The sequence below is a fragment of the Palaemon carinicauda genome, chromosome 37, assembly GCF_036898095.1.
Source record: "Palaemon carinicauda isolate YSFRI2023 chromosome 37, ASM3689809v2, whole genome shotgun sequence".
Taxonomy (NCBI): Eukaryota; Metazoa; Arthropoda; class Malacostraca; order Decapoda; family Palaemonidae; genus Palaemon; species Palaemon carinicauda.
This window is the reverse complement of record NC_090761.1, coordinates 62,208,443-62,220,942: the sequence shown is the minus strand read 5'-3', so window position 1 is coordinate 62,220,942 and position 12,500 is coordinate 62,208,443. Positions and strand designations below refer to the sequence as shown.

At 35.3% G+C, this 12,500-nt stretch overlaps 1 long non-coding RNA gene across 1 annotated transcript in view; it reads right to left on the bottom strand.

Moving 5' to 3' along the window:
* The window catches only part of LOC137629156 (uncharacterized), a 1,187,366-nt gene that overhangs the window by 748,251 nt on the left and 426,615 nt on the right, over nt 1-12,500 (bottom strand). The gene's annotated exons all lie outside the window — the stretch shown is intronic.

The following is a 12,500-nucleotide window of genomic DNA, read 5'->3' as shown; positions in this document are numbered from 1 at the left end:
TCCCAGAATCTTCGGGGCAGTGAGACCTGGGCTCTGACTGAAGTTCTTGAAAACCATTAGAAGCCTTTAAAAGTTAAAAGGTATCTGGTTTCAAATCCAGTTTCATCTGAATAGATGCTCACCAGAACGTCAGCCAGGCAAGCCCAATAACCCACTATGGTTCCCAACCACAGCAGTGTCCTCCCCAGTAAAAAGCTTAAACTCACGATCCCGGAAGAGGATCGATAGGGTGCCATGCGAATGCTAAGCAAAAATCACGGGGCGCATTATCGGCCAAGAAACTTTGGAACGGAGAATTCTACATAAATAGGTAATAAGAGATAGAAGCCAGAAGCCCCATATCAGCCAAGTTTTAAAGTCAAGGAGGATTGAATTAGCTGGTCATATTGCGAGAATGGAGGACACATGTATACCCAAACAAATGCTAACTGCTGAATTCATGGGACAGACAGCTTGGGGAAGACCTACAAAGAATTCGAATACATGCCTCAAGGTAGATCTCGACAGAAAGGGAATTGAAATGAAAAAAATGGATGGATTTAGCGCGATCTAGAGGGGCTGGTGACGTCTTTCGAGAGTGGCCATGAGTTAGGGTGACACAAAGACCAATGGAGTAGTAGTAGTAGTAGTAGTAGTAGTAGTAGCAGCAGCAATAATAGTAGCAACAGCAGTAGTAGTAATAGTAGTAGTAACAGCAGATATAAAAGGTGATAACTACCACCTGTTAGCAATCTAATCAGAATATCTGTATTAATGGCTTTTCTCCCGTCACAGTGTAAGGCCTCTGTACTGAATCAAGGAGTAATTATGGCTAAACGATTCAATGCTTCGAAGAATGTTATTGAATTACAGCATACAAAACTTTTCCGGCAAAAACTTTAAAAGCATTTGTTACATTTGTTGCTTCAGCAGTTAAAATAAGGCTGGTAGTCTAGCCACATATGGTTCCCAGACATATATACTACACTGCAAGTATATATTTATATATATACTTTGAGTGTACATATTCGCTTCTGGAAATAACCAAGGAGAGGTAATTGGATGATGTAATTCCACATTTTTTCTGAGTTTTGTTATAATCTGATGTGGACATGTTTATAACAGGCTGGATTTCAACCTTCCGCTGTAGCATCCTTTCAAGGTTTTAAAGGATTAGAAAATGATACGAAAACAAGAAACTCTAGGAGTAATGACCCCAAAAATATCTAGAAAACGAGTCAAAGTCTTGGACTTTGTGGCGAAGTTGGATACGTCCCAGATTAGAATTGAGAAATTGATGCAATAAAAGAAAAGACTTTGATTTTACTCCGCCAAAAACGTTATGAAAAAACTCCCAATAGAATTACAAAAATTTTACATAACACGAATGTGGTATGTGAAGGAATGATGCCAGTAGTTCCTTTGACATCTACCACATCTATGGGTCACCTTTCAGCAAGAGTCTGTGCTGTCATAAGACAGGCGTAATCTAGAGTAATCAACGAAGAAGCAAAAACAATCAGGAAATACTAAAGAAATTACAATAAAAATTTTACAAAAGCAAACAAATATATATATATATATATATATATATATATATATATATATATATATATATATATATATATATATTTAGAAAATATGAATTGAACGGAAAAGATAAAGATTAAGGTTTATATAACAATATAGTCCCAGCGAGTAACAAGAACATTTCATGAAAACCCTGTTTTCGCTAATACAAATATAGTTCCAAATCAAACTCCAGCAGGCAGAAAAGCCTTAGTTACTTTTATGGTCTATACAATCGAACACACTTGCCCTCGCTCGTTTAAAGCGCCATATAACAACCCGTCACTGACCTTCAAAAAGGAAAAAAAAAACTCGCCAAACTTAATTGTATTGCGTATCAACTACATAGTCTTTTTTGTGAGAGCTGACCCTCTAAAGGGATGGTGAAGTTATTTTTCCCTGGCATGCTTCGCATTTTTATTTTCATGTAGAGAACAGATACCCTATCTGGGATTTTATCAAAGGCTTCGAATTACAGGTCGTTTTTTCTCTATTAATCCTTGTTCTTTCATCAATCGTTTGCTGACCTTGCCATTTTATAGTGCTGTTGTTGTTTTCGTTTAACCATACGAGGAGTTCAACAATTGAAAAATTTACCCTTGACAATCCAATACCTGATTTGCAAATCTCGTGTGAAGACAAAATTCATTCTTCATCTCCTCCTAAACCTATTGCCGCAAAGGGCCTCGGCTAGATTTCGCCAGTCGTCTCTACCTTGAGTTTTTAATTCAATGGTCTGGGCATGCTCTTCGCACTCCCCAAGGGAGATTAGTTCGAATTCAATCACTTGCCTACAAATGTTTAGTTCATTGACTTTCAGATATTTCCAACCCCCTCTAAACTTTGCCTTTAAGTAATACACTATTACAGTATACGGTTAATGTTTTGACGTATTTTTTAGTCCACTACTGTTGGTAGTGCATACAGTAAACTTAAGAGCAGGCTTGAGTAAAAGGAAAAAGATACTTTCCATCTGATAAGTAAGAGACTCTATAGAAAAGACTCTCGTTAGGGTAAGCAGCTTTTCTAGGAAGGCACTTAAAAATTAAACCAATGCTGTATAGTATAGTCTTTTGCTTGTAGAAGAAATGGTAAAATCTGCTCCCTTTTTGTTTGTAGAAAAAATGGTAAAATATGCTCCATTTTGATTATAGAAAAAATTGTAAAATATGCTCCATTTTGCTTCCAGAAAAAGGTAAAATCTGCTCCCTTTTGCTTGTCGAAGAAATGGTAAAATCAGCTCCCTTTTTGTTTGTAGAAGAAATGGTAAAACCTGCTCCATATTGCTTGTAGAAAAAATGGTAAAATCTGCTCCCTTTTTGCTTGTAGAAGAGATTGTAAAATCTGCTCCTTTTGGCTTGTATAATAAATGGTAAAATCAGTTCCTTTTTGCTTGCAGAAAAAATTGTGAAATCTGTACCCTTTTCCTTGCAGAAGAAATTGTAAAATCTGCTCCATTTTGCTTGTAAAAGAAATTGTAAAATCTGGCCCATTTTGCTTGCAGAGGAAATTGTAAAATCTGTACCCTTTTGTTTGCAGAAGAAATGGTAAAATATGCTCCATTTTGCTTGTAGAAGAAAGTGTAAAATCTGCTCCCTTTTGCTTCTAGAAGAAATGGTAAAATCTGTTCCCTTTTTCTTTGTAGAAGAAATGGTAAAATCTGCTCAAAATCGACAGCAAAGACTAGCAAACACCCCCCCCCCCCTTTTTTTTTATGCTCCCGAGACGGGCAAAGGGCAATCGGCCCATCGTTTATGTGCTTGCCATCGTAAGCCAAGTCATTTGGATAATTGGAGTGCCACTCCTATAGAATCGCTCCCACTTGATTCAACATCTTCAGGCAAGTGAGAGGGAATCAATCGGCCTGGAAATTGCGTCTCTCTCCTTCAGTGCAAGCGAGCGGAAAAGGGATCTTCGGGACGCTCTGGCGCAAGAGAATCCTGGAAATGCAATTGCTCTGCTCCCGGTTTATCCTCCGGTAAGTGGGTTCCTGGATTTTCATCTTAGGGGGTTGATGGGTTTTGAGTTTGGCCTCTATTAGTATTGGAAGTTAAGGATTTTCATCTGAGGATATTAATTTATTCTGAGATTAATTAAATTCCAGTAATAGGTTAAGAGTTTATCCTCCGGAATTTTTTTTTCTGTATTAGGAGTTTATTCCCAAGAATTTTTTTTTTTTTGCCTATAGGAGTTTATTCCCAAGAATTTTTTTTTTGGTGGTGGGGGGGGGGGGGGCCCGCCTAGATTAGTTCATTCCCAAGAAATTATGTTTTTTTTCTTGCCTAGATTACAGTAAGTTTTTTTTTTTTTTATTCTCGAGATTTGGTTTTTTTCGTCTAAATTAGTAGTTTTTCCTCAAGAAAGTCTGTCATTTTTTTTTTGGGGGGGGGGGCCTAGATTAGGATTTTATTCCCGATAATTTTTTTATTTTTCGTCTAAACTGGTAGTTTAATCTCGAGAATTTGTTTATTTTCCCGGGAATAGTTGATCCTCGTGTAGAGGGATTCGTGACTTTTTATCGATGGTATTACTGAGTTTATCAAAATTAGTATTTTGAGAATTTCACCTAAAGGCATCGCTTCCCTCCGAACATTATTTCTCATAATAAGATTTTGACATTTCATATAAATTACGAATTCATCCTTATATGGAGAAATCCCGTTATCTTGATTTGCGAGTGTTGATACATATTGAATTTACCCAAACAAACCTGGATGAGTGACTTTACGTATATACGAATATATATCTCTCGATTTAGGAATACATGATTTCTAACATTTCTGGCAGCCGAGAGAAGGTTATGACTTAAAGGCGGGATGCAATCAACTGAGTAACTTTATTAAAGAACACTCTCCTTTATATACAAAACCTCAAGGCAACAGGGATTTTCATGTTCGAGAAACAGACAATGTTAGAGAGGAAAAACGCAGACATGTTTATTCTGGTTCTTTTTAATGCGAGGGAAGAGCGCAGATACAAGCATAATATATACAAAATAATTTATGTTCGATCGTGTGACACACAGTTGGTACAAACATGTCTTGAAGAAACTCATTGACTTTATATACATCTTTTCCTCTTCTTAAGAAGTTCAAACTTGCAACAAATGTTTTTTTCTGTTATACAGACTGACCTAAGTCTCTCTTCGTGGTTATATATGGTAGATCTGTTTTATCGTTGTTACTGTACTGATCTTAACAAACGTACTTAACAACAAAGTGAGAAACATCGTAACGTAAAATATCGTAATCGAGTTGATTTTCGTGTAAATGCATTTGTAAAAAAAAAAAAAAAAATAATATTAGGTCATGAAAAATAGAACAAATATATTTGTCCACTGAAAATTTAGTTACCTTCATAAATTTTTCCACTTTGCATTTATGAATTTAAATGAATCAATTAATATCATAATCAACAAAATTAAATCCTAATTATTTTTACTCGCCGAAATAAACCACTTGTTAGTATAATAATCATTGTTTTTCATTTCTGCATACGCAATTTTTCCTTTTATAAGAGGATACCAGACCGTGCCACATATTCCACCTACAGCAAATACTTATAAAGTGCGGTTGCGACCGCTACAACCTTCTCATGAATGTTCTTATCTTTCATGTGATGACATAAGCTTTTCTTAGTGGCTATTCAAGCACTATTATGACATCGCTGACGAAACACCTTTATGCGTTATAATTACTGTAGTATTATCATCATTATTATCATCACTAGTGTACGCAACCCGTCAAAATTTACGGCTAAATAGTTAGATATATAATGCACAACTCCCCGTTTTCTCTCGAGGTACCCCCTCACATCAGGGTATGACTACACCCTCGGCCCCCTACCCGAAGGACAGGGAGAGATCGCGAGTGACAGGATATATATATATATATATATATATATATATATATATATATATATATATATATATATAGATACAGTATATACATATATATACACACGTGTATATATATGTATGTATGTATATATATATATATATATATATATATATATATATATATATATATATATATATACTGTATGTATGTATTACCAGGTACAGACGAATGGCGATATCTAACCGAGGCCCTTTGCGTCAATATGCGTTGAAGGAGATGAAGATGATGATAATGATGATGAGGATGATGATGATATTGCCACACTTGCTCGTTATTATATAAGAAAGATAATTTTCATCATCCCTTACAATCATCATTAAATCTTAAATAATAATTTTTCATATAAAACCAACATTAAAGAGGGACAACTCGCAAAGACATCTTCAAATGAAAAGAATACCTAATTGTGAAAAAAAAAAACGAATACAGTAATTAATAAAAATCAATCAAAGAGGATAAACAAACGTATGAATGTACAAACACATAAACAACAATGCAGTCAGAACAAACCTCGCCACTGATAAAATGCAATTTAAAGTTGTGTGACGAAAACAGAGCGTAAAACTATTACAGGTTCAAATTAAATGTTGAGTTATATTTAAAAGGGGGAATTTATTTTGCTTCGTTGCATTCGAGGAATTAATATTGCCCGGTAATTATTTCTGCCGCCAGGTGGGGTATTACTCTCGCTGGATGTTGATACAGGTGCGGTTGTTTCCATTTGGTGGATTCACTCTAATTGTATTTGTTTATAGATTTTATTTTACTAGTGTATGCGACCCGTCAGAAATGATGGCAAAAGATTTAGATAGATATGCACATACATACACCCCTTTCACCAGGGTATGACAACTTCCTCTCCAGCCCTCGAGGGGCGGCGAGAGCTCAGTGTGACCGGATATTATATATATATATATATATATATATATATATATATATATATATATATATATATATATATATATATATATATATATATATATAGAGAGAGAGAGAGAGAGAGAGAGAGAGAGAGAGAGAGAGAGAGAGTGTGTGTGTTTAGTGAAACATTGAAAAAAGCAAATCAGATAATGGCTAGGTTAAGTAAAATTTGGAAATCAAATCACATGAAATTACATATAAAAATCAGACTATATGTCAGTTTAGTGAGGTCGGTGTTACTCTATGGACACAAGTCATGGTAAGATAACGAAACAATCTCTAATAGATTTAGTAAATTTGAGAAGAAAGCCCTCAGAAGGATATTGGGAGTTAAATGGCAAGACAGGATTAAAAATGAAATTATAAGAGAGATTACTCGAGTGCAATATGTGGACGAGATCATGATGAGGGGTAAATGGAGATGGTTTGGGCATGCTCTTCGTACTCCCCAAGAGAGATTAGTTCACCTAACTTGCAATTGGGCTCCACAAGGCACTAGAAGAGTTGGAAAACCCATGTCTACATGGCTGAGGACTATGAAGCGCCAAGTATGAGATGATGAATGCAGAAGTATTGAATTAAAAAGTCAAGATAGAGACGACTGGCGAAATCTAACCGAAGCCCTTAGCGTCAATAGACATAGGAGGAGATAATGATAATGATGATGATGGTATATATGGAAGAGATGGAGGGTGGGCTGTGGAACCCTGGCAATGCCAACCAAAATTGGCTCAGTCCCTGTCAGGTAAAGAGGAACGATGAGAAAAAATACCCTTTTTTTTTTTTTCTAAATGTCGGCTACCTCCCAAAATAGCGGGAAGTCCCATGATAGAGAGATCATCATTTCAAAATTTCTTCATTGTTTCTCAATACCTAACACCGGTAACCTTTCGAATTTCTAGAGATAGAACTGGCATATATCTTTTGAAGTTTGAATGAGGTCCATGGAATTAATCTTTATATTGATTTCAACATGAATAACCTTAATTTTATCAGAGATCTCGAGTCAAACAATTTATGTCAATAAAATTATTATAATTACTTATCAAGATCCCCGGCTTTCCCTTTTACTTCTTAAAGGTTTAAATGCCACTCATTAATGGCAGGGGCAAGGGACAGTGACATTGCCCTATCCAGCAGGACAATGGCCAAGAGACTGACCATATGATCGGCGCCAAAGGACCCTCTTCACCCAAGCGAGGACTAAGGAAGGCTAGGCAATGGCTGCTGATGACACAGTAGATAGACCAATACGCTCCCCAAGCACCCCCCCCCCCCCCATCCTTAGCTTACATGGATGGGGAGGCTGCAGCAACCAGGGAAACTAACAAATTTGAGCGGGACTTGAACCCCAGTCAGGGACGTTACAACATTCCTAGGGACACAGAGTTGCCTATGTTATTATCACCCAAATTCACACACCCAAAAAATCAAATTAATTATAAATATACTTTTATCCACGGGTCAAATAACCAACAACACCATCCCCCCAAAAAAATGAATATTCAAAATCAAAACATCTTAATTCCGGGCTCAAATACCACCCAGGGAAAAAAAAATTAATCAAAAATCCAAATACTCTCATTCCAGGAAAAGTGAATGAAAACTGGTCTCACTCCACCCACCTCCGAGTTAAGCTGGCTGAACATCACATGGACAGCCATCTCCTCCTTGAGCTCCTGAGATTAATAGGTAATGATGCTCGAAATTTCATTAAGCTATTTGCGATATCACCGGAGAGAGAGAAGGTGGATGGCATCTGTAACATTAATCCATTGAGATTATAATGAGTTTCATTCTCTACTAGAGCGAAAATGAGACGTTATTTGGAGTCCATTAGACGTCGAGAGCTCAGCCAGAGAATTGCTGTTGACAAAATAATGAGGAACGTCATCCCTTAATCATTGTGTTTTGAAAGGGCTTTGTTGCCTCGGGACTTTTCGTAAACACGCACATCAAGAGGGCCAGTCCTTTCGCACTGAAGAGTACTATCTATCTATCTGTATGGCTATCTATCAGGGTCTGTTTAGCTATCAGTATTTGCATAACTGTGTGTCTATCTATTCATCTGGTTATCTATCAGTATCTGTCTTATCTATCTAACATCATTAGCAAGCAACTTAAAATTCTAAATTAAAGACTATCTATCTATCTATTATGGCTATCTATCAGCGTCTATCTATCAATATATGCCTAGCTGGGTGTCTATCTATTTATCTGGTTATCTATCAGTATTTGCCTCTATCCATCTAACATCAATAACAAGCAATTAAAAATTCTAAATTAAAGAGTATCTATCTATCCATTTGTGTATGTTTATCTATCCATATTTGGCTATCTTTCCATCTCACATCATTGCCAAGCAATTATAAAATCATAAATTAAAGAGTATTATAATACATCTTGAATCAATCTACCAACTCACTAACCATTTACATAATTAATTAATTTCTTTCATTCAGACCTCTTAAGCCATATATGTTTTCACAAACACACACACACATACATACATATATATATATATATATATATTTATATATATATATATATATATATATATATATATATATATATATGTATATATATATATATATATATATACATTATATATATATATATATATATATATATATATATATATATGTGTGTGTGTGTGTGTGTGTGTGTACTGTACATACATATACATTCAAGTTTCCTAAACACGAATGAAGACAATCAAATTACTAAAACTTCCTGCCAAACCTACATAAAAAAAAAAAACACGCAACTACTTCCCTTCTAAGATGATAAAACCTCCGACGTTTACCTTAAAATGTCATCGAATAATCCCTGTTTGTAGGATTAACCCATCAAACATAAATCCCAAAAGCCTCTTGAATCCCCACCATATGAAGCAGCTCCTCGCGAGATTAGAAAATACAATAAATCTAATCTCTGTATTTTTCGTGTCTTAAATCTATGCTATCCCTCTGAAGTAAAATTCTAGCAGCCATGGCTTAAGAACAGACTCGGGAAAATATAATTGATAAAGGTTTGCTATTGTATGTATAAAAGGAGTATTTAATAATATTTTCTATTTTGATGAGGACATTTTTCATGTATTACTTGTTATATTGCACCGAATAATTTGTTCTTATAACAATAACCTAAGAAGAATACAAATAAACAACTGAAATTATTTCTGTTTCATCAAGTCTGCGTGTTACGAGATTATTTGTGCTCATTAACTAAGAAAAAAATGAAAACTTTTCGCAATACTTAATTAATAATGTCTAATTGTAACCTCTTAAAGTGATAATGTCTAATTGTAACCTCTTAAACTGATAATGTCTAATTGTGACCTCTTAAACTGATAATGTCTAATTGTAACATCTTAAACTGTTTTAGATATTCTGTTCTCCACTGGAATAGTTATTCAAGCTAATATTCTTTTACCCTAACCGTCGTCTTGGCAATAATAGTCTACACTTATTGCTGCATGTGTCCTCAATTTCATTAGCCTGTTGCTTGCAGGATACCTATTGCACAGAGTCGTAGGGAGTATTATGGCATTTTAGAGTTGAAGTTTAATAAATGAATGCTCCAAGAACAAAGATGCAATATTATGATTATTATTATTATCAATAGCGAAGCCACAACCCTAGTTGGAAAAGCAAGATGCCACAAGCCCAGGGCTCCAACAGGGGAAAATATCCCAGTGATGAGAGGAAACAAAGAAATAAATAAACAATATAAGAAGTAATGAAAAATTGAATTAAATATTTAAAAAAAACATTAACAACATAATAGTGCACAAAGTATTAACCGTACACTTATTGTATGCAATGTATTACCAAACGGCCATTGTAGACAATATACTAACAGTAGCCATTTTGAAACGTCCCTACCTTGTAATCTGCCGGACTGGGGTTTGAGTCCCGCTCAAGCTCAATATTATTTTGTAGTGTCTGCAGCCTCACCATCCTTGTGAGCTAAGGATTTGTGGGAGGTCTATAGGTCTGCCTGCTGAGTCACCAGCAGCAATTGCCTAGCCCTCCAAGATCCTAACTTGGGTGAAAAGGGGGCTTGGCCGTTGATCATATGTATATGGTTAGTCTCTGGGAATTGTCATTGCCCCTTGACTCTATCATTCACGAGAAGCCTTTTCAGGTAGTAGGTTGGCCAACCCACCAGCCACCCGTTGAGATATTACAGCTAGACAGTTATGGAGTCCTTTGACTGGCCAGACAGTACTACATTGGATCCTTCTCTTTTATTACGGTTCTTTCTCTTTACCTACACATACACCGAATAGTCTGGGCTATTCTTTTCAGATTCTCCTCTATCCTAATACACCTGACAACTCTGACATTACCAAACAATTCTTCTACACCCAAGAGGTTAACCCCTGCACTACAAATGTTTAGTGGCTACTTTCCTCTTGTTAAGGGTAGGCGAGACTCCTTAGCTATGGAGAAGGGCACTCCAAAATCAAACCATTCTTTTCTAGTCTTGTGTAGTGCCATAGCCTCTGTACCATGGTCTTCCACTGTCTTGGGTTAGAGTTCTCTTGCTTGAGGGTACACTCGGGCACACTATTCTATCTAATTTCTCTTCCTCTGGTTTTGTTAAAGTATTTATAGTTTATACAAGAAATATCTATTTCAGTGTTACTGTTTTTAAAACATTTAATTTTCCTTCTTTCCTTTCTACTGGGCTATTTTCCCTGTTGGGGCCCCTGGGCTTATAACATCTTGCTTTTCCAACTAGGGTTGTAGCTTGGCAATTAATAATAATAAGAATAAAAATATGTATTAACCTTAAATTTATTCTAAACAATGAATTAATCGTACATCTAATGTAGATTATCTATTAACTGTAAACTTATATATTTTCAATAACAGGACAGATTGAAAACAGCAAATCAGACAATGACTAGGTTGAGTAAAATTTGGAAATCAAATCGCCCAAAATTTCATATAAATATCAGACTACATATCAGTTTAGCGAGATCTGTGTTACTGTATGGACATGAGTCGTTGAATGACAATGAAACAATCTCCAATAGATTTAGTAGATTTGAGAATAAAGCCCTCAGAAGGATATTGAGAGTTAAATGGCAGGACAGGATTAAAAATGAAACTATATGAGAGATTACTCGATTACCATATGTGAATGAGATCAAGATGAAGGGTAGAGGATGGTTTGGGCATGCTCTTCGCACTCCCCAAGAGAGATTAGTTCACCAAACGTTTAACTGGGCTCCACAAGGCACTAGAAGAATTGGAAGACCCAGGCCTACATGGCTTAGAACTATAAAGCGCGAAGTATGAGATAATGAATGGAGAAGTATTGAATCAAAAGCTCAAGACAGAGACGACTGGCAAAATCTAACCGAGGCCCTTTGCGTCAATAGGCGTATGAGGAGATGATGATGATGATATATATATATATATATATATATATATATATATATATATATATGTGTGCATTTATAAATACACACACACACACACACACACACACACACACACACATATATATATATATATATATATATATATATATATATATATATATATATATATATATATAAATATATGTAAATATAATTGAATATTTATTCTAGCGCAGGTACATAATTACACACATATAGGCTTGCATGCATGCATGCATGCATATATGTATGTATGTACTGTATGTATGTTGTAATCTATGAGTCTAATGAGAAGCATAAAGTCTGACAACTTCCATTTACTGCCTGTTTTGCTTAAGACATAAAAATGAGCTGAACCAAAAAAGAAAAAAAAAAAAAAAAAAACTCTTTTGAACAATAAACAAAGGAAAATTAACAGAAAGTCTTTCGAAAGGTCCACAGAGACGTTAATTAACTTTGCTGTTGTTCTGTTTACAATTACGTGCTTTTCTTTTTCGATCGTTATATCAAATCCATATCAACACTCGCAAAGTTTTGTTCCCATGTAATTAATTTCAACTATCATTATCAAAAGGATGTCATATATGTGTTTATATACATATAGTATGTATATATGCATACTTATAGGCTTCGGATTGGAACCAGTACACGAGAGGTCCCAGTTGGAAGACGTTATTCAATCTGATAAAGTATGTATGTATGTATGTATGTATGTA